The sequence below is a fragment of the Haliotis rufescens genome, unplaced genomic scaffold (genome assembly GCF_023055435.1).
Source record: "Haliotis rufescens isolate VD_foot unplaced genomic scaffold, xgHalRufe1.0.p SCAF_4, whole genome shotgun sequence".
NCBI classification, from domain to species: Eukaryota; Metazoa; Mollusca; class Gastropoda; order Lepetellida; family Haliotidae; genus Haliotis; species Haliotis rufescens.
Genome location: NW_025964112.1, coordinates 11,281,544 through 11,308,193, shown reverse-complemented (window position 1 = coordinate 11,308,193; position 26,650 = coordinate 11,281,544). Strand labels below are relative to the sequence as shown.

Below are 26,650 nucleotides of genomic sequence, written 5' to 3'. Positions count from 1 at the left end.
ACGGGGGGGCCCAATCGTCTAAGGCATTACGATTCGCTGTGCAGAGTTGCATCCCTTGGGCATGCCAGAAATCTATGATTGTGGGTTTGAATCCCTAGAAATATGTTTCTAGGTTTGTCAGCACCATACCCGTGCTCGTGGGTTTCACAGAAGTGGTAAACGTCTGAGACCTGCATCACTTTGGGCTCCAACATTATGCTGACACACCGTGATATAACTGGAATACTGTTAGAAAGCGGTGTTAAACCCAACTCACACACTCATTGATTTCAAGCTTTTGTCAATTGGTAAACATTTGTAAATTCATTTTACAGTTTTCCGGACACTATATTCATATGGTACTAGCATTATCCTTATTATCATCATGATGATGAGTGAGTGAGTGAGTGAGTTGAGTTTAACGCCGCTTTTAACAGTATTCCAGTCATATCGCGGCGTGTCAGCTTAATGTGGGAGGAAAGCCCGAAGTGATGCAGGTCTCAGATGTTTACCACTTCGGTGAAACCCACGAGCACGGGTATGGTGCTGACAAACCTAGAAACATAATCAGGGTGAACTGGGATTCGAACCCACAGTCATAGGTTTCTGGCGTGCCCAAGGGACGCAACTCTGCACAGCGAATTGCGGCGCCTTAGTCGACTGGGCCACCCGTGCCCCCTATCATCATGATGACTGCTTCACAATGGTTATTCCAAAACCAGGAAATATTTGTGAGTTCATTTTAATAACTCTTTGAAAATATCATGAACCTCCTCTGTTAAGATAGCTGTTTTCACTCTAAGTAACACTTAGCCCCACTGAAATGTTTCAAGGTGAAGGTAGCCTAAAGGGTAGGAGACATTTCTTACTGTTATTTATTTTCGTATTATTATTTTCATGTTATTATTATGAATGCACTTCTTCAAAATGTTATTTCTACCTCGTGATCTACTTGGTAACAGTCTTTTTCATTAACGCTTTAAGAAATAAAAACTGTTTGCATTAAGTCTTATTAACTGCTTGCCTTGTTGCTAAAGTTTAACGGGTAATTGTGTAGTGCTCTTACGGCTAACATACAAGTTATTTATGTCATATACACACATTATCATGACCTACATTTGGCAAGTCATTAGTCATATAACATCAATCAAAAACAGCGAAACTGTGTCAACTCAAACACCTTTTTTATCAAACTATAGCGACTCATTTATATGGGACGAAGAAATGACAGTTTACAGCACATTATAAGACTCAAATATGTGGTTCTTGTAATCTTTATATCAGTGGTAACATTTCTCTATCCAAGTCTGTTAAGATGTAGTGTAACACCAGTCTCAAGTTGCGTTAATGATGTGTTTGGGTATGGGACCACATGACCCGGGCTGATACGGGATATCTGGTAGGTCTCAAACTCAACACTTTATCGCAGAAGCAGTGATAACCAACAATTCTGACGTCTTCGAAACCACTGTGCACATCTACTACATGCAAGCATCACTTTATCAACATTTGCTCATGAAGTGATACAGAGAATCACATCAGTCTCATCAGTCAAGCGGGTTATCTTCAACAGGATAATCATCATTAGTTTCATTTCTTCGCTTACACCTGGGGCCATTTTTTTTTTTCACTTATTTCAGATGTGTATACTTACAAATTGTTTTGTTCGTTTGTCGTTTAACACAGCACGCAACAATATTCCAGCTTTATGATGGCTGGCTGTAAATAATCAAATCTGAACCAGATAATCCTGTGATTGATGAGGATTGATCCATTCAATTGAGATACCATGATATGCATCAACCAAGTCACCCAACCTGACCCCCCGTTTAGGACGACAAGCATAAGTTGCTGGGAACCTACAATCTTGCCTGGAATCCCCAAGATCGGGCGGTCTGACTCGCTGACTTGGTTGATGCATGTCATCGTATCCCAATTGCGTGGATCGATGCTCATGATCACTGGATTGTCTGGTCCAGACTCGATTATTTTACAGACCACAGCCATATAGCTGGAATATTGTGGCGTTAAACAACAAACAAACAAACCTGGAATCTCCACAGGAACAAATTTGCTTGATAATATTTGAACTCTCGGTTAGGGCATTACAGTGGTCAGAGACCATACAATGTGTTTGTCCGACTTTAATTCTATTCATTTAATTCACAATCCATAAGTCAGATACATATTTGTTAAAAACAAAACACACATAACCAAAATAATAAACATTAGACATATACAAGATGTAACTTTATGTTTTCAAATTCAAAACTATCTACCTAATTGAAATTAACATTTTCACCAAAACTTGTAATATAATCATCCCTATCAGCCTCATGTTGGCTTCATCAGGCAACGCTAATTAAGATACAACCCCACTCAAGACAATCCATGAAGGCACATGCCCCATTGATGACAACCATTTTAGCAGCTTGCTTCACCTGACCTAAACCTGCCATACCTATATAGCCACGACTGATAAACACCTCGTTATAAAGCAAACTGCATTACAAAATATCTTCCTTTCTTTGGAATTTTCTTATACACAAAACATTTTTCTTGAATAATGAAAGAGTGAAAATATATTTGACCACATGTAACACAAGTGGATGTTTTATAAATTCTGATCGTGTTATAGAGAGGTAGGGACTGATATGTCTGCCTTGTGTTAACCCAATTCACAAACCTAGCAGACAGAGAAAGAGTGTTCCTTCACAGAGCTGAACAGAGTTGCAGACTAAAGACTGATCACAGATAGCAGACTAGACTAACATATAGTCTCTGAAATGAATATATTTCTGGGTTATATTGTCTTTAACATATTAAAGTTAGGAGCCCAGAAAATATCTTTATGTTAAAGAAATTATGATATGCAAAAAGAATTTTGCTTGGGATTTTTCAGATATTTTTATTTCATGGTCCTTATGTGAGAATAATTAATAAAATTACTTTGGTTTCAAACAAAACTAGGTCAGTAATCACATGAAATACAGAAATGTTTGTAAAATTATTCTGACAAATTGCATAGGAACACGACAGTAGTTAAATGTGCACAACACTAACAGAAATCACACACTGTTCTAAAAGGTGTTATACCCGGAGGCATGACATATTTCATACTTGGCTGAAAAAAAACATTCATTGTTCAATTAAAGCTTCAAACACAAGAGACTTAAACACTTTACAATAATGAAATAACGCAGAAGAATCTATTGGATCATTTGACAACAATAATGTTCTCCCATAAATAGCACATGGGTAAACTGAAGGGAATTCCTTGATGAAAGAGAATCGATAGCCTGACTTGATCGTATGACAAATGCATGTGGCTTTAGTCACTGTTCCTGTGACAGATGTGTAAAAAATGCCATATTGACTATATTCCGTATTACCTGCTTTCACCTATACTCTCTGACCCCTGAGATGGCGAAGCCAGGAACTGACCTACTTCGGCACATCAGTGAGAAACATGTGACCCCGAAATGGTAAGTATTTGTTTTGTGTGTAGAGCGACACCACAGAATACCTTCAGTTTCTCAACTGGGGGACGGAAGATGTTTCTAACAGGTGATGTTTTAGCAAACAATGAACGAGTGAGTGAGTTGGGTTTAACACTGCTTTGAACAGTATATATGAAGTTATAATTGGTATGCAACTGTACGGATGATTACCATGTGTGAAAAACATAAGCCCAGAATTGGATAACACAAAATTCAGTCAGGACATTTTTTAAAACAACATGGTTGGAATTCAAACCGGACATATATATATTGATATATAAATTATACATAAACCCCAGTCCATAGCTAGTAACATTGTAAACCAATCTCATTAAAATCAGATCTTAGTTCTCACTACCGCTAAACAAAGATCTGAGGACATCCCATTAGGGGTCACGTCAGAACGACCTTTCATCCTACCAATCAACCGCTTACCAGATCGTGAAAGTGACAGTCGGAATGTGATTTCTAATCATGCACCCTCGAAAACGTTAAAACGGAGTATTCCGAACGATATTTACGGGCTTAACGACTGAATCTATACAATCTAGACCATATATTAGCCATTCTAGAACTTTCTTTTGTTCAGGTTTAACAATGTTTAAGCGAGAATTTGTCAAAATATGTTTCGAAGCGTAGTCGCCAATTTGAAATTAGTGCCGTAAAGCACAAGAAAGCTGCCTTCTGATTGGCTAATGTCGACTTCTTGTCAGGAATTCCATTGGTCGGTCAGAGTTTACGAAAGGTCGGTCTGACGTGACCCGTAATGGGATGTCCTCAGATCTTTGTTTAGCGGCAGCGAGAACTAAGATCTGATTTTAGTGAGATTGCATTGTAAACGGGCTAGCGTAGTGCTGATAGTTGGCAAAGTCTCAATGGAAAATAATCTTAATCTGGCAAGTAACAATAAATTCTGTTCTCTTTAAATGCAGGTACATGAACCGTCACCAGACTGTGATTGACATGATTTATTATCAATTGTCACAACCAAGAACTGTGAACTTGCTGTACCAGTTGCTGCTGAACAAAACTATATACATCAGGTAATTATTGAAGGTTATTGTTAATTTCATGGACATCATAGTTAGTTCATGGACATCATAGTTAGTTCATGGACATGAGCTATTTCATGGACTTGGAAGGACAGTTCATGGACATCATAGTTAGTTCATGGACATGAGCTATTTCATGGACTTGAAGGACAGTCGATGGATTTCAGAGGGAGATAAAGGACATAAGAGCTATTTCATGGACACGAAGGACAGTTGATGGACATCAGTTAGTTCATGGACATCAGTTAGTTCATGGACATAAGAGCTATTTCATGGACTTGGAAGGACAGTTCATGGACATCATAGTTAGTTCATGGACATAAGAGCTATTTCATGGACTTGAAGGACAGTCGATGGATTTCAGAGGGAGATAAAGGACATAAGAGCTATATACATCAGGTAATTATTGAAGGTTATTGTTAATTTCATGGACCTTATAAGGACAGTTCATGGACATCACAGTTAGTTCATGGACATAAGAGCTATTTCATGGACTTGAAGGATAGTTTATGGACTTTAGAGCTATTTCATAGGGATCAAGAATTGTTCATGGACACTAGGAATGCTCCTGACAACAAGCCCTAACACTGATGAACCTCACATGTGAATATCTTGGATTTAATTAACACATGCTGGGCCAGGATTTAGAGGAAAAAAAACCCTGTCTTTGAAACTCGGACAAAATCAGCTGTCAACACAGACAGGAGAAACCATACACGCCACAAAACATTTTTAGAATAAAAACAGTTTGGTTTCCAGTTACATGCTTGAATAAACCACCCGTCCCCACAGTGGCTGTTTGTTTGACTGATGCGTTTGACAAGCACAACAGCACATGAAGAAACCAACAGCCATAAATGACTCAAAATATCTAGATAACATCACTTGGAACTTGAAAACCGATCAGGGAAACATTGCATTGCATAATACCTTTCTTCTTGCTGTCCTTTCATGCTTAAAACCATGAACATGGCAAAACAAACCCGACAACATAGGGAAAAACTTTGACACTAACTATTTCCCTGTCAGTGTGACATTATTTAAAAGCATAAAATGAGAACATTCATGGTATGTTTTGTGTTTTAAGGGGATATTATCTAAGTATCTCTACGTTGCAGAATCTCTTCTATGGCAGAGTATGTTTTCATTCACAAGGAAAATCTGTGTTATTAAACAAACCTGCCTGAAGATGATTCTTCAGTAGACAAGGGTACACTTGGTAAGTGGTAGCAATCAATGAATGAGTGAATGCTGTTTAACGCCACAGGTGAGGTGAGGTGAGGTGAGGTGAGGTGAGGTGAGGTGAGGTGAGGTGAAATTAGGGTTTAACGTCACGTCCAAGATTATTGCACTTATATAGCGACCTGCATGCATGTGTCTGTGTGTGTGGCTGATTGTACTAGTCCGGACTGATGCCGATTTATAGTGCTAGCTCACTGAGATACCATGCCGCAGTTTAACATGAATAACCCACTCAGACACAGTATACTGACTCCGAGCCGACCAGTCCTTGTTTTAGCCCCTTAATGCTGAGCGCCAGACAGGGTAACAACAAGTACCATCTTGTAACGTCTTTTGGTCTCTCCGGGCAAACGCTCTACCACTAGACAACGGAGGCGGTCTTTAACCCCACAGTAATATCAAAGCTGTATCACACTAGCCAGTAAAATTGTCTGGACTGTCAACCTGGTGATTGATAGCACGAGTCAGGAAGTTAGGTCACACATTACAACAACCCAATACCACTTTTTGCCAGTCATGATATGCTTTAAGTACAGGGATCCGACAGCCTTATGTGAGTTTGGGAGTACTTCAGCTATATTGGTTAAGCCAGGCCCAGACATTAATGACAAGCACAGCTATGGTCCGGTGAGACAAGTAGATCCTTGTGTGACTAAGGGACTTAACTCTGCAGTGTAATTTAGGCACAGTAGACAAATGATTCCACCACTGCCGTCCTGAAACGTATCAAAAGAGTGAGTGAGTTGGGTTTAACGCCGCTTTTAACATTATTCCAGTTGTATCACGGTGTGTCAGCTTCATATGGGAGGAAAGCCCGAAGTGATGCAGGTCTCAGACATTTACCACTTCGGTGAAACCCACAAGCACGGGTATGGTGCTGAAAAACCTAGAAACATAATCGGGGCGAACCGGGATTCAAACCCACAATCATAGGTTTCTGGCGTGCCCAAGGGACGCAACTCTGCACAGCGAATCGCGGCACCTTAGATGACTGGGCCAAACGTGCCCCCTGGTCAAAAGAGTGAGTGAGTGAGTGGGTCAGATTCTATAAATCATTTACATGATTTAGATGTTTGGTTTGTTTGCTGTTTAACACACAACTCAGTTTCAGTTTATAGCTTCAGCCTGTAAATAATGGAGTCTGGACCAGAGAATCCAGTGATTGATATTGTGAATCAGGGTACGATGACACACCATCAACCTTAGTCAACCAATCTAACTGCCAGACCCATCAAGGCGCCTCTTGCACCCAGCATAGGTTGCTGGCGCTCAATTCTGACCTGGAATCGTTTAGAAGTAGAAGGGACACAAGGAAAAAGTTTCACAAACTGGGGAATCGAACCCAAGTGGTCGACATGGCAAACATTTTGACTACTGGTCTAGCCAACCAGTCTCCAAATGTTGGCCTTGCTTTACAAACTAGTCTCTCAGAACTTAAAAAGTTAACCTCAAAACTGTACTATAACCAGTACTGTAATCTCAAATTGGAAGTCTGCCAAGCGAACTGTATCATTAGCAGACTTGTAAGCCTTTCTCATAAACTATAAGAAACACACTCATTTGTTCTTCAAAACATTATTCTATCTGAACTAACATTAGTTACAACTTCAAAGAACACTTGAGGTAATTCATTGAGGCAAATGGCCCGTGAATATTTCCACATAGGTACACTCAACACAGCTCCGTGTCATGAAGTCATTTACCTCATTTCTACCTGTCCAAGAAAACCATTACCATATTCGATGTAATAAGCGCCCAGGGCGCTCACAAAATTAGAAATAGGGGGCTCTTATTAGAATATTATTTTGGTGGAAAAAAACAGAGTTGAAAGATAAATTTTGTGGTTTATGCTGACGGCCTGACTGTTTATATACGACAGATATATTTTTCCCGAATTTAACTGCCCATAATTAAGGGTGCATATAACACATGAGTGCGTATTATACATGATTAAATAAGTCTTGCGTACATCAATCAGAAGGGGTGCTAATTGGGATTGTTCACTTGCCAATATATTAGCAAATATCGCCGTGGGCGCTTATTACGTCGAATATGGTAATATCAAACATGTCAGAAGTATACAGCAGGGTTCAGATCGACTTATTGTCAAGAACACTGACTTACAGTCATCCTCAGTGTCCTTAAGATGGTTTTCAAATGCACTAATAATGAAGAATGCTCTATCAAAAGTTGATAAATTAATAAAAATGTCCTGATAAACTTGTCTCCAGCAAAATCCCCGATCCAGCATACCGTATTCGACGATATAAATGCCCAGGGCGCTCTCCAAATTAGAAATAGGGGGCTCTTATTAGAATATAATTTTGGTGAGAGAAAAAACAGAGTTGAAAGATCGTAAATTTTGCGGTTTATGTTAACAGCCTGAAATGATACAAAAGAAAAATCTGTGTGTATTTAAAGGATCAGTTGGAAGGAGTGCCAATTTTGGATTGTTCACTAGCCAGTATATTAGCAAATATCGCTGTGGACGCTTATTAGAGTGGGGTGCTTATTAAGTCGAATACGGTATTACTAATAAGGGATTAGGTACTCAACATGTAAGGTTTGTTACTGCGGACAATTGTGCTAAATTGGTCATCTGAAATTAGTAAAGGTAAGAAGAAGCATACTGTTTATTACAATAAAGTATGAACTTAACGGCAAAGAACATCATAGTGATAACTAAAATGACCCCATGAGCAAAAGGATCAGACCATTGATATTCTGTAAAAAATATTTATGATTCTAACACTTAAAAAAAAAAGAAATTGAGTGTCACAAAAAAATAATTATCATGATTACTGCAAGAGTCTTTTTTGAAAATATTTAGGCTCAGTTTTAATTTTAAAAATATCTGTTTTTTCCTAGCCACCCCCACCCCTCCAGAATATCAAATGGTCAGTTCTCAAGAATTCAAGAGTATAGCCTGTTTCACAAAAAAACATACCTGTCACAACGACTGGCTTACGCATCCCAACATAAACAAACACCTACCAGTGTCTCAGCACCAAGATCCCTTTTATAAATTGCCTTAACATGCTTAAAATGAGTCGACACAAAATTATTACAATTGGTGTTAAAATGCAGTCTAAAACAAGATCCCACTTGCTCCACATTTCTCTTCAATGAAACTGATCTCAGAGCAGCTCATAGCCAAACAGAATAGGCTTCCTTCTCTCATAACCCTCAATATTTGCCTGAATGACAAGTCATGCCACTGAACAGCTTCAACAATGACTGTACAGCATTTCTCTACAGAAATACCTGTCCCAATCACAAGGAGTGGGCCAATGAAAGAACATTGTCAACTGGTATTTATGGAGTTAAACAACTGTCCTATGCAGTTGCCAGTTTAAAGGCAACATATCATATTATCATATTCATAAAGAAAGTAGACAGACAAACGGCATCAAGTGCATGTGAATTCATATCTGTTTGAACAAGAACTAAAATAACTGACAATTCATAGACAGGTTTTATTTTTATTTAGAACAGTTTTAGATTTCAAACACTATATACATACATATCATTTCAAAGGGGCTGACCATTTGATGTTATGGGGGGGGGGGGGGGGGGAGGAAGAGAGATATAATATTTAAAAGTTCTAGACCACCATAGTTTTTCTTCAGGTTGTATGTAAACACAAAGATACTGTTAAATGGTAGAGCTGGCTTAAAAGATCAATAATTGGCATTATCGTCAATGGGAAGGCATATTAAAGATTATTGATATGAAAATTGTGTTGTCGATAATATTTTACATAAACTATTGTGATGAAATAAAGTTTAAGTTTATCGAAACAGACTTGTTATTGTCCATCATGTTAATTCCCGATGGAAAGCAACTAATTTTGTTTTGTTCATGCCTAAATATGTCACCACTTACTAGTGACGCGAAGTATGTTGATTTCTTTCGGACTTTTTTTCATATTTGCTCAAAGTTCTTTGAGTGGCATTTAGAAGTTGGAGTGATGAAGTAAGACGAGTTCTATGGAGAAGTTGTTCATCCAGCACTAATTGTAATAAAGAAGTTGTTCATCCAGCACTAATTGTAATAAAGAAGTTGTTCATCCATGGCACTAATTGTAATAAAGAAGTAGTTCATCCTAGCACTAATTGTAATAAAGAAGTTGTTCATCCATAGAACTCGTCTTACTTGCTCAAAGTCACTTCTCCGAAATTTATCGACAATTAACTGATGCTGAGTTAACGATTATCGATCTCTATGATCTGTATGAATAGCCAGACCTTTTAAATGGATATGCTGGATGCTCAGAAAAATAATGTGTTAGTCGCCTCTTTCGACATAGGTTAGTGAAGACCAATTGAAGACAAATTCTCATGATTCTAACCCGAATCTTCATGGGCACAAGCATGATGTCCGCAATGACCAGGGCCCTGTTCCTCAAAGCAATCTTAGCGCTAAGGTAATCGTAAGTCACATACTTTGTGCAAGTAGGCCCTGTACACAGAACAACCAGGTGGTACACACTGGAGGTGATCATACAGCTAACACAACATGTACAATATGTTCAAGATGGTAGAAATATACTCATTTGTTTATGTAAATACAGTCTACATTAATGTATATTTGATATAAAAATACTGACAACAAACGACAATGGTTGAAAAGAGCAATTTGTTCGCTAAGAAACCCAATCGTGCGCCTAGTCACGTAGCAGTAACATCACAGGGATTCGCACTGAGCTGTCCGATGGAGATAGCGGTCGTGATGGATAGTATATAATACTCTTCTTATCACAGTGTGCACAGACGTATAGTCAGACTAAGGATGAATACACTGCAATACCTTATTATCTTCCCAACATAAACATGACAAAATAACAGTGAAACACAATACCAAGGCTGAAGAAGCAGAAGCTTCTGGGGATCCAATCCTTACCTAGACCTCTTGCCGTTACCTAACTATCAGGCTCAATAAAAATAATGTTGTCCTTCCATTTACATTTAATTCAAAGAAAGGTAGGTAAAAAAATTTCTTTTTTTAAAAAAAAACTTTGTTGGAGAGACACTGCAAGTTAACAATGTTTGATATATATTTTTATGTATTGTACCATTGAAAAACATCAAGATTGGCATCTTAAATTAGGGTTGGTTAGGGATTTCTTTCTAGGCTTTAAAGTGGCTCAAAATCAATACATCATTGGCTTTAGGTGTTATCTGCGAACATTAGTAATGCAATATTTTTCTGACCTAATACCATGAACCCATCTTTTGACCCCATTTTCACAAAAACTCCTTTGATAAGGCTAAAAAAAATAATAGTCTTGGTTCTCGGGCACCACCTGCATCATCATAAATTCAGCTGCACGTTTTGTTTTTAGTTCCACAGAGCACAGAGATAAGCTGCGTATCTGCGTAAAATACGCATCAGAAATGCAGTAAAATAAAATCCAAGCGTATCAAATACGCAACAAACATTACAGATAAGCTACAAAAATAAAACTTGTGTGTATCATCAAAATATTGTGAAGTAACCCTGCGTATTCGATTAGCAAATCAGCAACTTATTTTGAAATTATAAACGGGCATTCCGTCAACCTTGCCAAACTCCACAATGACAGTTACATCATGATCATTTGCCATCACACTTTCTTGTGGAGGTATCGTGGTATTTTTAAGTCCTATAAAGCTCTTGAACCCACACAACACCAGTTTGCAGGGACTAGACGAATAGTGTTTTTAAATATTTAACTTAATTACCCACATGTGTAAAAACTAGTGGGTAACAGAAATTTGAATACCCAGATAGAAATACTGATACCCAATGATTTTAAAATGCATGGGTAAAATACCCAAAACACCAAAAGCTTATCTGAAGCTCTGTTCCATTTTCAAAAAGAAATCCTAATACTTTAAAACAATGCACAAAAAAAATTGAAAATTGAAACAAAAACGAAACGTGCAATGAACTTTATGATGATGTGTGCAGTGCCTGAGAACAAAGACTGTTATTTTGTTTAGCCTAACCTGAAGGTGACAAAGCATCTTTATGCCCAATCTCGCTATGCTAAACAAAGATCTGAGGACATCCCATTAAGGGTCATGTCAGAACGACCTTTCATCCTACCAATCAGAGCGTCGCTTACAGATCATAAAAGCGACAGTCGGAATGTGTTTTCTAATCATGCAACCACGAAATATTTAACACGGGGTATTACGAACGACAGTTATGGGTTTTATGATTATATCCATACCATCTATAAGCCATTCTAGAATGTTCTTCTTATCAGTTTTAATTTTTTTTAATCGAGAATACGTCAAAATATGTTTCGAAGCGTAGTCGCCAGTTTGAAACTAGTTTCTTACAGCTCAAGAAAGCTGCCTTCTGATTGGCTAATGTCCATTTCTTGTCAGTCATTTCACTGGTCGGTCAAAATTCGCGAAAGGTCGTTCTGACATGACCTGTAACGGGATGTCCTCAGATCTTTGTGTAGCAGTAGCGAAAACTAAGATCTGATTTTAATGAGATTGATTTATGCCACTCCATGTTTATGTGAATGTGAATGTTGTTTTCCGACATACTCAGCTGCAGTAACTAAAACAAACAAGCACATTAAAAGCTGCCAAAACAATCGACACGCACAGTTATATGGAGAAAATAACAGCTCTGTTCCCTGGTTTCACATGCATGTGAATAAAATCTTGAAACATGAACGTCAGCTCAATGACAACTTGTGCCAATCATGGAGTCAGTTACACCTGAAGATGTTGTTGTCAGTATCAACTTGTCCCAACACAAAGCCTGTCACACATGGATTTCAAACATAAACAACATCTTTCACCTACACTAGCAAGAACTGATGAGGCCTTTTTGTAGACAGCTTTGGAAACATACATCGCAAGGATGCTAGGTCTTTCTGAGAATTTGAAACAGTTGGATTATTTTTGGCCAAAATATTTTACATTGTTTCATTTTGCTGCTGTGTGACATCTGACTGCATTTTGTAACATTATGACAGAACTGGCTGACTCTAAACATACGTGGTTGGTTGGTTTGTTGTTTAACGCCGCACTCAGCAATATTCAAGCTATATGACGGTGGTCTGTTAATAATCGAGTCTGGACCAGACAATCCTGTGATTAATATCATGAGCATCGATCAGCGCAATTGGGATCGATGACATGCATCATCCAAGTCAGTGAGTCTGACCACCTGATCCCGTTGGTCGCCTCCCACAACAAGCATAGTCGCCTTTTACGGCAAGCTTGAAGTAGCTTTTTTTTGTCAAAGGGCAATTACTCACAAGGGTGGTCGGGTGGGCCAATGGATTGCTGTGAAAGGTGATCACCGAAATAGGTTATTGTCTTTTTGCTTATATTGTAGTTACACAACATATCTAAAAAACATATTTCGCATGGCACTGACTGACTGACTGACTGACTGACTGACTAATCACTGACTTTGTGATGTAAAATACTATTGCAACCATTTCAGGAAAAAATGCAATATTTAGGTATCGTTTGTAAGGGAGAAGAAAACTTTTTTCAACAATAGAATATAAGAATAACAAGTCTCGCTATATACAAAGCTTATTCCTAATACAGGATATTTACCACCCTAAAACACACTCACGTGACAACCTCTATTTATCCCAGCTGCCAAATGCATGAAGAAGTCGTGAAAGTTGTGCTGTTTACCACTCTGTCAACACCATAAAGGTACAGTACTGAAATTGGGTACCCCACAAACAGCAGATACTTGCATGGCCAAGGGATGCAACTCTGCACAGTGAATTGCGTACCTAAAGCCACACTGAATTTAAGATGTGGCTCTGTTAGCAGCGATGTAGCTTAACATTAAACATTTACTAGCCTGTCTACATGGTCTAGTGATAACATACATGTATAAGAGAACCCACTTTAAAAGCCTCACACTCTGCAAACCCTCAGGACATACTGTATTCGACGTAATAAGCGCCCCGCTCTAATAAGCGCCCACAGCGACATTTGCTAAGATATTGGCAAGTGAACAATCCCAATTAGCACTCCTTCCGATTGATCAATGTACACAAGACTTATTTATTCGCGTATAATACGCACTCGTGTGTTATATGCACCCTTAATTATGGGCATTTAATTCTGGAAAAATATATTTGTTGTACATAAACATTTCAGGCTGTCAGCATAAACCACGAAATTTATCTTTCAACTCTGTGTTTTTCACCAAAATAACATTTTAATAAGAGCCCCCTATTTTTAATTTTGAGAGAGCCCTGGGCACTTATTACGTCGAATATTGTATTAACATTAGACAAACTCAGGCTGGCGTGCAATAAGCCAGTTTGCATCCTGGGTTAAAGTTTGAGATAAAGGGGAATGCTCGATTTTTCTAGCTCCCAGGTTACCTTTAACATTAGACATGGAGTAGTGGGCAATTACGAAATTCTTTTTCAAATAATTTTTTTTAATGTGCCCAGATAAACTAAAGACGTTGAATATTAATGGTGTTTCTCAGGACTCTGTAGTGTGGCATCCTACATGACACAACCGTTTAATATTGAGACATCCACCCATCGTCCTGACTATACTCCCATTGTACTACCTTGACTACCGAGTCAGCAACGCCAGACGTAGCGCTCCATGACAATAGGTATTCATTTCATGACAAAGACTTCACACTGATGAAGGATCGATAAGGTGATTTATGGATCTAAGCTTGAATGATTCTGATATTCAATCCATCTGTTATCATGGTTATCAATAGCTTATAAACTGCTGACTACGGTACTATTACACATTCAGGTGCAAGCAGAGGCTATGAACATACTGGGGTTTATCTAACAGCCTGCCAAGACTATACAACCTTTTCATGGAATGTCACCTTTGTTAGAAATAAACATGATGATAGACCAGTGCTTTCATGTTTATAATATGACATTTTGTGCAGAATTGATACTTTTTGGAGTTAAAGAGAACATAAAAACAGATAAAGTGTTTGATTTACTTTTACAAATTGCCAAATTCTATATTTATAGATGCAAATTCTAAAATACAAAACCTTATTTTCATGTTTATAAAAAGGAAGCTTTTTCACGATACAACATTGAAAAAGATATTGCTTTCAAGACAGGTAATCAACAGAAATTCTATGGTGCTTGGATGCTGTATCATCAACTTTTCGAAAATGAGGAGCAGCTTTCAATTTAATTTTAGTTTTGTACTTACGATTTTAATGTTTGAGACAATGTACTTTCCTAGACTGCAATATGAAATATAAACTAGAGTGAATGTGTGAGTGAGAAGTATGTTATTTTCTGTGAAAAAACAAAAAAGTAAGATGTACTGATAAGTTGTGCTTTATGTCATGGGCTTTCTGCTACCCTGGGCGGAAGCCTATTTATGTAACAGGTGCGTCTTTCTAAAAACAATAAAAGAAAAAAAAAGAAAAAAGAAATAAACATGATAAACTGACCATTTTTTAATAAACATAGATAATCAATAAACTAAAAAGTACCGTATTTTCTTGTGTATAGTGCGCACTTGAGTATAGTGCGCACTTGAGTATAATGCGCACCCCCTCTGGAGGATGCAAAATTTTGGAAAAAAATCTGTATGGAACCATCTGGCATCACTGATATGGAATGAAAAAATTCTAGACATTCACCATGTTCACACAGCATATAGCAGATATCATATTGCATATCATGTTGAAAACTCTGCAATCTGCATCAAACTCTAAACATGTCAAGCATATCCTTATATTCTCGCCAACATTCCATTCACAAAAACATTGTCAAACAGGCATCATACACCATTTCATCATTAAGAAAATATTCCCATTTCAGTGACTAAACCACATGTGTTTTTTATTTCTATAGAAAATATTCTAAGTATGTTCCGCTCATACGAGTTCCACATGTCTCGACATATTACACATTACGAATAACCACATGTTCACAAGTTGCCATGATCACACATCACCAAAGCATCTTTATTCGTGGTTGTGCAGAATGAACTAACATTTTGCAATGAGCCAATATACATGATATACTCAGGGACAGAAATAAGGGAACAAATATACTACTCAAAAGAAGTTAAAGAACACCTCATTCTTTCATATTACTATAGTTTATAAATTTGTGATGGCAAGGAAGAACCTGTTTGACACAAGCCCCATGACATTTTGTAGCACAGTTGCAGGGTTAAATATCCTTTCAATACATGTGCTCATGATAGATATAAAAGCTTATAGTCATGTTTCCAGACTAACAGGGTTTTACTTAATGTTGTTGTTTGTTTGTTGTTAAACACCACACTCAGCAATATTCCAGCTATATGACAGTGGTCTGTAAATAATCAAGACTGGATCAGACAATCTGGTGACTGAGCTCATGAGCATTGATCTACGCAGTTGGGGTGAGTGAGTGAGTATGGTTTTACACCGCTTTTAGCAATATTCCAGCAATATCACGGCGGGGGACACCAGAAATGGGATTCACCCATTGTACCCATGGCGGGAATCGAACCCGGGTCTTCGGCGTGACGAGCGAACGCTTTAACCACTAGGCTACCCGACCGCCCATTACGCAGTTGGGATACGATGACTTACATCAAGATAGTGAGTCTGACCAAACTATCACGTTAGTCCCCTCTCACGACAAGCATGGGCTCATGAAGACCTATTCTAATTTCAAAAACCCAATAGAATAACACTATGTGTCATCATGACCATTGTGAGTCATCATGCTGCCAGCATATACCACTCAAAAGAAGTTAAGGAACACACGATTCTTTCACATCACTATAGTTAATGTCAAGGCTTCTTTTACCACAGCCACCAAGTACATCTCAATACAAATTTAACCGAAAATACCCATCCCTGCCAGGTACCCTTTCAATATTCATCTTGTTTGTTCATACGAATTATTGAAATTATTCTAGTGATCTTGTTTTTGTTCCCTTACTTCCATTTCCCAGTATGTATATCTCTGCCAGCAATCTATTTACAAAAACTTCATTTTCCAACAATAAAGGACGGAGTGTAGCAGTTTAGTGTTCCCGTCGGAGGGTCAAAATCACTCATGGGTACTTCTGTAGAGGGGTTACCAATACGCCTCCTCGTGAATACATGTTTTGCTATTTCAGTCACGATATCATACATATATAACACAATGTTTATTTTCAGTGTTATTTGAATGAGAGAGTATGGTTTTATGCCACTTCTAGCATGTCTAGCAATATCTCAGCAAAATCACAGGTAGCTTAGGTCATATACTCCCAAGGTGCTGAAACTGAAAATCAAGCGTACACTGATCCATTGAAAGGTAATAATGTAGCACTTTGAGCATGCACTAGGGTATGGATTTGGCCCATTATAAATACGGTATGCACAATATTATATAGGAATGGGAAATCAAACCCAGGTCGCTAATTTGATGAGCGAACACGTTAACCCACAAGCTACCACACTGTTATTATGTGAAATACATACAACCAGTGCCGTGTGGCTCAGCTAATAAGAGGTAGTGGTGTGGCTCGCTGACTTGGCTGATGCATGTCATCATATTCCAATTGCATTGATCGATGCTCATGATGTCAATCACTTGATTGTCTGGTCCAGATTTGATTATTTACAGACCGCCGTCATATAGCTGGAATATTGCTGAGTGAAGTGTTAAACAACAAACAAACAAATAAACAAACATGTCCAGTTAGGTTTGTTCTTAGAGTATTATGCAATCCGATATAACATTCTGTTTCCTGATATGCAGTGAGGTTAGGCAAGCTGAGGTCAGGTTCTCAAAAAAACCAACTGAGATCAATGTATGGATAGATGTATCATATCTTCAGCTGTAAATGTCATGGCGCATTAATACACTTGTGAATCATGACACCTGTTACAAAAAAAACCATGACGTATTATTACTGCAACATTTAGAGAAAAATCGCTGTGTATAGAAAACATCTCCATCGATATGAACATGATATACACTGGTTTAACATTCAGTATACCAACATCTCTCCACAGTGTTAGAAACATTAACACAAATCAAAGATCACCGGTTCAGATGACACACATACCGACTGCAAATGCCAAACCACAAAAACAACTGTGTTAAATAAAAAAACACATTTTCAGGCAAATTTTATTCGTTACTTCTAAAACAACTCCATACAAGGACTGGATAATCGGATCAGATGGCTTTTATTAGTGAGTTTTCACATATACACTTTTAATGAAATCCTCAAATACGAACCTGTTCACCTTATACTAAAAACAGACCTGACAAGTTGAAAACATTAACACAAACTTCAGGCCCACACAGGCAGCAACAGGCTTTTTTCCTACTGCTGAACTAACAAACGAAAAACATTTTCTTCAGAAGCAAACACAGATTGTATATATACTATGACAGGCTGAATCATACCAACAGCCTATGCTCCAAAATCGCTGTCAATTAACAGAAAAATACGTTAAACTTGAAACTCAAAAGAGAGTACACTAAGGAGATGTTTCTCCTTCACTGTTATTAGTGTTAATTACAGAGGAAAACCTCATTTGATCATGTTGGCAATTTAACACAAATTCAAAAACTGACACTAAAAGAGTGAATGCAATTTTACCCTGCAGCAATGTTAGAGAATATGGGAGTAGAGGCACATAAATATACATGTGAGCATCAATATTCCATAGATGCACTGATGATGACCCACTTGCATAAATTACTTTCCGACATTCATGGACATGAAAACAAAAGCAGTGCGAGACTTCCTGCGGAATATTTTGATTTGAAACACGAACCGTATTGAACGATGATGATCACAAAAAGGATTGAATGACATCTGTCAAAGCCACTTTCATAACTTCATTTTCCACATTGATTTTAATGGTGGATGTTTACATGTCAGAAACATTTTGTTTCCTTAGACATGTTAGAGAATTTATTCAATGACCATTGGTCACAAATTACCATCGTACAAAAGGAAAGGGACTTTATTTCTATTTGTTTAGATCTTGTATACATAGTATGAATTTTATGTGATACTTATTTGCCTGTTTTGGAATATCTTACTGTCTGCACTCAGTGGAGTCTGCTTATAAATTTAGGCTGCAAAAGACAATTTTAACAATTACAATGCAGTCTTGTTAATGGGAAAATGCACTTCAACTACACAACAAAAAGGTGTGACAGCGTGTGAGTGAATGATTCCCTGTCAAAAACATGATTTTAAAGGATTTTGTTTGTTGTGCCACTCAGCAATATTCCAGCTATATGACTGCGGTCGAATCTGGACCAGAAAATCCAGTGATTAATATCATGAGCATCAATGTACCGGCACACAATTGGGATACAATGACATGTATCCACCAGTCAGAAAGCCTGACCGCCCGATCCTAATAGTTGCCTCTTATGACAAGCATAGCCATTTTGAATGAACATACAGTGATATTGAGTGAATCTTCTAATCGTGTGGCCTAGATCAATCTGTGTTATATCCCCTGTAATGACTAAGTCTGGACCAGACAAACCAGTGGTTGATAGTGTGAGCAATGACACACATCAGCCGACAATTGAATAGGAATGCAATGATATATAATTTTTCAATCTGTTACATGGACCCAAACCATTAAGAAAGCTGAAATTTTTACCCTGGTGGCCACTTATCAAAATATCCACCACCAATAGCCATAATGACCACAAAAACCACAGTTAATACACACAAACAACCGATATGACTATACCAGGTAGACACCAAAAAGAATCCGTTGCAGCGTAACAATGTCATTACCATCCACACTGACAAGGAGTCTTCAACAAACAACAAAAATAATCAAATGTAACAGAAACCTGTTTGCTGTTATGCCTATCCATAACAAATGAAAATTGTTTTTGTTTTTTTCTCTCCGTGCTGGATAGATGAAAGACATATAACCATTAAGGAAGCTTCCCTCAGCACTGAGTGATAGTGAAAACATGATTACACCGTGGTATCCTCGGCAGCTTATTGAAGTACAGATAAACAGCCAATCTTCCAATCTAAGAATCCTCCACTGCAACTTCCGGAAGCATAAATTGGCAAACTGTGTTCCATTTTTTAACTTCCTTCCATGATAATGACTTCCATCTTCCAAAGAGACCTCAATGGGATGGTGGTAAGCGTGATGCAGGGCTTGATTTCAGGAACTTGATTTAACTTGCACCAGGCTAATGCTGACATGAAAACCTAGTTGCACCAGACAAAAAACAGGTTGCACCCTGGTCCCATACTTTTTAGTCAAAACATAGGCTGGTCTGCTGCCAGTGTCACATTTATTACCGTTAGTTGCTGTAAACTATTAGAGGAGCAATTGCATATAATCTTGAGTGAGTGAGTATGGTTTTACGCCACTTTTATTTAGCAATATTCCAGCAATATCACGGCGGGAGACACCAGAAATGGGCTTCACCCATTATACCCATGTGGGGAATCAAACCTGGGTCTTTGGATTGACGTGTGTACACTTTAACCACTAGGATACCACACCATCCCCACATAATCTTGAAGTAACCACGCTTTGATGATGTCAAGCCGAAGAAAGCATGACAAAGTACACTTACCTCAGCAGACATGGTAGAGATGTAGTATGATAATAAACTTTAAAAGTACTGAGTATGTTCAAGGATCGATTTTTTGTGGACAAGTAAGGGTTAGTCAGAGGCAAATATGAAATCTTTTGATATGAGCTTGGTGCATGTAGACATAAATATAAGGTTGCATTTTTCAATAATAGGTTTTACTTGTGCATGTCTATTATAGCTAAGTTGAGTCCTGGTATACAGTCTATAGAAACAGAAAAATAATTGTTACTATTTCCTTAATATATCTTACGTATATAAATGGTCTGAATTCTTGAATAAACAATCCAATTTCCTCTAAAAGGGTTCCTCAATTCATTGTTTCCCATTGAACTTTGAAACAGTCTTTGGACAAAAATTTAAGAATAAAAAATATTTAGTATTTATTACCTTTTTTAAACATGTGAAAGAATAACTTTGTAAGAAAGATAATCATCCTAATGATGCTAATAGTGTCTTAACTTTCAGAAATGATAATTTTACATCACAAAAACATCATATCATTTCGAGTCTGCAAGAAAATATACATTTGATCAGCCATGCAATACACACGTAATATACACCACCAGCTGTTTATGAAAACCATTCATGTGATATATACGACACTAACCTACTTTGTCCCGACCAGGCTTTAGGTCAGTCATTGATTACCAATAATCTATAGCCTTACCTTGCTCAGGTTTCAGACAATGTCAAGTACATTGGGGGATTTTCCTTTTAACTGAAATCAATACTATAACATATTTTCTCAATTGCTAAATTATGAAAATGCCATAAACTTATTCAAACACCACATTGTTTTTAATCTATTTATATTTCATCATCAGAAACACACAGCTGTATATAACTTGCATTTGTACCTACTTCTAAGTCCTGAGAATTCCACACACAATTTTAACTATATATGCCGACTATTGTAATAAGCAATCTTATTTATATATTATGTATTTGGTATTAGTGTTTGAATTTAATTTACAAGCTATACTGTAATGATAACAGTCAGATGAGTAGACCGCCTTCATCGTGTAGTGGATAGAGCATGTGCTCAGTGGTCCTGGCCATGTCGACCAAAAGATATTAAAGGCTGGTACTTGTACTTATTCTGCCTGGCACTCAGAAATTAAGGGGAAAAATCAAGGACAGATCGGCTGGGACTCCACACTGGGGTATCCATGTTAAACTATGGCATCATATCTCAGAGTAAGAGTAAGAGCACTATAAAACCGGTATAGTTCTTGACTGGTACAAGCAACCACATACACAGACACACACGTCACTCTATAAGTCACTAAGTGCAATAATTTTTAACGTGATATTAAACTCCATTTTTATTACACCTCACCTCACCTCACCTCACCTCACCTCACTTCAGACAATTAATTTCTTTTCGTATGTCATCGGACCAAAGCAAATGGTAGTTCTAGTTTAGAGCAAAGAACTATTTGTCTGCTATCTCTAATTTTGTGATATAAATGAGTACTCTAATTACCATAGTTACACACAGAGACAATGTCTGAACTTAACATGACATAATTACGTCTACTAAATAGGCCTGAAGGTCTACCAAGTCAGCCATGTGTTAATGCACAAGTCATCTTCCTGAGGCAAGGTAGCTAACTGACTGTAAAAGTCAAGTTTCCTCCCTTGCCGAACTAGACTGGAATTTCTGAGCTCTATCATAGCACCACCAGTGGCTACTACGAGTTATGTCCCTTCTATGTCCCTCCTATTAACCAATCAGATTCCACCTCTAATATCATTTGCATTTGCTTCAAACAAATGGCGGCGCCCAGTCAAGATGATCTGATTGATAATCAAAATCAATGTTGTAATAAAACGGTTCTTGAATCGCGAAGTGCATCACATCACGATAGCACCTTGATTAAAAACTTGAAAAATATTGGAAAATATCTGTTGATACCAAGTTGGCGGTACACATGCTTGGCAAATCCTGCAATTGACCGAAATCTGCACAGCAGTTTGCAAACTGGATGTCGATTTCGTTACGCAATTTCGATTGGACTATGCATTGAGTCTTTAGTCCAGCCAAAATATAACACAATAATTCCAGCCTAGTTCGACAAGGGTCAAAACTAGACTTTATTAGTCTGTTAACTCCCTTGCCTCGGGAAGATGTGCACTAGTGAGAAAGTAGACTAGAATGAAAAGATTTAAAAAATAGTTTTCCTAAGAAATTGCTAAACATGCAAAAATGTCTCTATATAAATAACAGAAAAGAGCCCAGAAAATTACTTCATCTGAAGAAACTGAAGAAATCTAGACTTGCATGAGAGTTATGGATAGTTCTGTTTCAAGGTCTGAAGGCGAGACTAGTCAGGACCAGTGACCACACCTAGCTCTTACACAGTATGCTCTATCCAACTAGCACTAAACATGCTAAAGCACTGCAAACTTTAACACTTCCTTTTGCAACATACATGTTTATAATTATTGCACTAAAATTGTGAAATGCACGCACGCTTGTGTCTGTGTTGCTGCTTGTACTGGTCTGGACTTATGCGTGTTTTGTAGTGCTAGCCCACTGAGATACCATGTTGCAGTTTAACATGAAAACCCCACTCAGACACAGTGTACTGACTCTGAGCTGACCAGTCCTTGTTTATATTCCCTTAATGGCGACAGGATAACAAGTACCGTATTCGACTTAATAAGCGCCCCGCTCAAATAAGCCCCCACGGCGATATTTGCTGATATATTGGCTTGTGAACAATCCCAATTGGCACCCTTCCGATTGATCACTGTACACAAGACTTAATTTTTCACGTATAATCTGCACTCATGAGTTACATGTACCCTTAATTATGGGCAATTAAATTCTGAAAAAATATATCTGTCGTACATAAACATTTCAGACTGTCAGCATAAACCACGAAATTTATCTTTCAACTCAATAATAATTTTCACCAAAATAATATTCTAATAAGAGCCCCCTGTTCCTAATTTTGAGAGCGCCCTGGGCGCTTTTTACGTCGAATACAGTATAATCTTGTAACATCTTTTGGTATAACATGGCCAGGACCAGAGTGAATGCTTTAACCATTAGGCTACCCGACCGCCCCAATGGAGTGAGTGAGTAGGTATGGTTTTCGCAGCGTTTGGCAATATTCCAGCAATATCACGGTGGAGGACACCAGAAACAGGCTTCACACATTGAACCCGGGTCGTTGGCGTGGAGAGGGAACGCTTTAACCACTGGGCTACCCGACCGCCCCTACTACACCATGGAGACAGTTCTAGGTCTAGACACTGTAACAGTCCTGTGTGTGAAACTGGGACATCGTCTAGCAACAGCAATCATCAACAGCTAATTAACATACATCATCACATGAGTGGCAGATTTCAGAGTGGGTCAACAACTGCAGTCAAACGGGCCAATTCGTTGGGGTCTAGTCTTCCATAAAATAACTTGCTTTCAACAGTCGTTTTCAACAGTTTCATGTGGAAGGAAAGTCCTAATGAAACAGGTCTTAGACTTTTACCACTTTGGTGATAACACAAGCACAAGCTTAAAAACCAAGAAACGTAATAAAGGCGAAACAGGATTCAAACCCAAGATCATTGGTTCCTGGCACATCTAAGGGAGGAAACCCTACACAGCCAATTGCAGCACCTGAGAAACACAGCAAGCCAATTCCCCTAATCTCAACAAAAGCAATGCCTGACGAAAATTATCAGTTTGTGGGATAGAATAAGGTCAGTAGCAAGTGGTAGACATATAGTACATGAAATCTTTTATTACACAAATCATTTCTCACCTCTAAAATTAAAACAAATATTTTCCTGATGCTGTGGTATGTAGCTGGTTACAGCTGGCTAGAGCTGGTTAAAGCTGGCTAGTATTGCTTTCAAATAAATCGAGACTGGCTTTGTTTTCATAAAATGAATATATTCCGCAGTCATGGTACAGGACTAATAACAGCATAATATAGGCATGATAGAGGCAACTCTCTCTATTAATTTTTAACAAAGTAAGTGATCGCAATCACAAGTTTCCAATGCTGGAAATATCTGTTTGTCATTTCCTAATAAACATGATAAATAGAAACAGTTTGTAAGCTCGCCAACTGAAAAGAAATGACACCTGCAAAAATGTCCCTTTGCCCTTTCATTGTAATAACATAATTCTCACCATGCTCGCTCAAGTGCGAAATCCAGCAACTTCCATTACTACAATCGCTCCTCTATAATATCATACTATATTATGTACAGGGCTTTGATAGTTTATAAAACATTTCTATAAAATGAAAAAGATTTCAAAGTTGGTTAATAATCCTGTTTAGCGAGCAAGCGAATCCAACCGAGAGCTCCAATGTTGCTTAATGGAACACAAGGCTCAAATAGTCTATGTCATAATTCTACACGGACAGAGAACAAGAAATGAAACCTCCATCACACGAAGTTTACACGGCAATTAAATAACAAAAACTGTGTTATTTCTGCTTTCGGAATTGCTGCATCATCTTAAGCATCTATATATAGAGTATGAGCTTTTGTGTTATCAATAATGGGACACGATCGACCCAAATACCCTCACAATAATACCCTTAGGTGGGTGAAATTTGAACCCAAGATGTCAAGAAGATAAAAATATATTAGTAGTGATGATAATGACATCAGAATTCCGAGATAATCTCAAGGCTAAAGTTTTGAAATTCCTGACATACGAAAAATTCTGTAAGGGTGGATCAGCTATTTATGGATCTCATTGTTCAAATCAGTGGGGGTTACGGTTGGCTCAGTCGTCTAAGGCGCTGGATTCGCTGTGCAGAGTTGCGTTCCTTGGGCACGCCAGAAACCTATGATTGTGGGTTTGAATCCCGGTTCACCCGATTATGTTTATAGGTTTGTCAGGACCATACCCGTGCTCGTGGATTTCACCGAAGTGGTAAACGTCTGAGACCTGCATCACTTCGGGCTTTCCTCCCACTTTAAGCTGACATGTTGCGATATAACTGGAATACTGTTAAAAGCGGCGTTAAACCCAACTCACTCACCCAAATCTGTGCTTAACACCTTCACTAAAGTGGATAGCTTTTCTAAATTGAATTTTATAAAGAGAAGGAAACTGTTACTAGTCAACATGGTCAACATACCCAAGAAAAAAAAGTTACTTTTGCCAAATACAATAGTTATCAGAAAAAGTAACCATGACAAAGACAGCTTGAAATGCACATGTAAAATAAGGACTTTTACAACAATAAATTTGCTTTTGGGTGAACCCTTAAGAACATTATGTTAAAAGATGAAAGTGAAATAAATTGCGATTGTTTCAAATACAAGAACCAATTTTCCAATAATTTATCTATATTTTCAATTGTATATCTTCATATTTTCACATAAGAAAAAATGCACCAAATTACTAACATTCAGACACTGATTAAAATCACTATTTTTGTAATAAGGGGACATTGCTAAAGACAGCCTACTAAATAAATTAAGATATTACTGACTCTATTAAAAAAGCCTTTTTTCAGATGAATATAACATGCACAATGTACATGATGTACAATGATCATTGATGGTGTATAACTCAATAAAAGTTGTTCTGTTGAACAGAAACCCACTGGAAAACTCCCATAACAGGAGGACACTCTCTCTGATTAATTAACCACCAGTGACAATGGATGTGTGGCTAAACTTAGACACGGAATTCAAAGTGTAAAGACTGACTTTCACACTGGTGTGCATCATGACTGACCTTTGTGAAGCGTACCTGCTTACCTCTGAGGCGACCTCACCTGACAAGGCAGCTAACATGGCTAACCATCACAGCTCAGAGCAGTCTTACAGTACTAGACATTTTTAGTAGACTAGGTGGGAGTGAACCTGATTTTATTCTGAAGACCACTGTATCTCAAGTCTGTCAACTATAAAGGATAATCAGTCAGATAAAAATAAATAATGACGAGTTGATCTATGACAATAAATACATCATGCTTTAAATTACCGACCAAATGAGTGAGTGAGTGAGTTGTGGTTAACGCCACTTTGAATAGTCAGCTCCATATGAGAGAAAAGCCCAGTGAAAAGTTATACAGGTTAAACGTTAATGGCACTATTAATCCCATCTTACCAATACAGAGCTCCAGATAAGCTTTTGGTGTTGTGAGTATTTTACCCATGCATTTTAAAATCATTGGGTATCAGTAATTCTATCCGGGTATTCAAATTTCTGTTACCCACTAGTTTTTACACTTGAGGGTATTTAAGTTAAATATTTAAAAACACTATTCATCTAGTCCCTGTAAACTGGTGTTGTGTGGGTTCAAGAGTTT

General features: G+C 37.9%; 1 protein-coding gene across 3 annotated transcripts in view; it reads right to left on the bottom strand.

Moving 5' to 3' along the window:
• Nucleotides 1-26,650, bottom strand: part of LOC124112303 (mitogen-activated protein kinase kinase kinase 2-like) — a 105,646-nt gene that overhangs the window by 60,799 nt on the left and 18,197 nt on the right. The window lies entirely within an intron of this gene.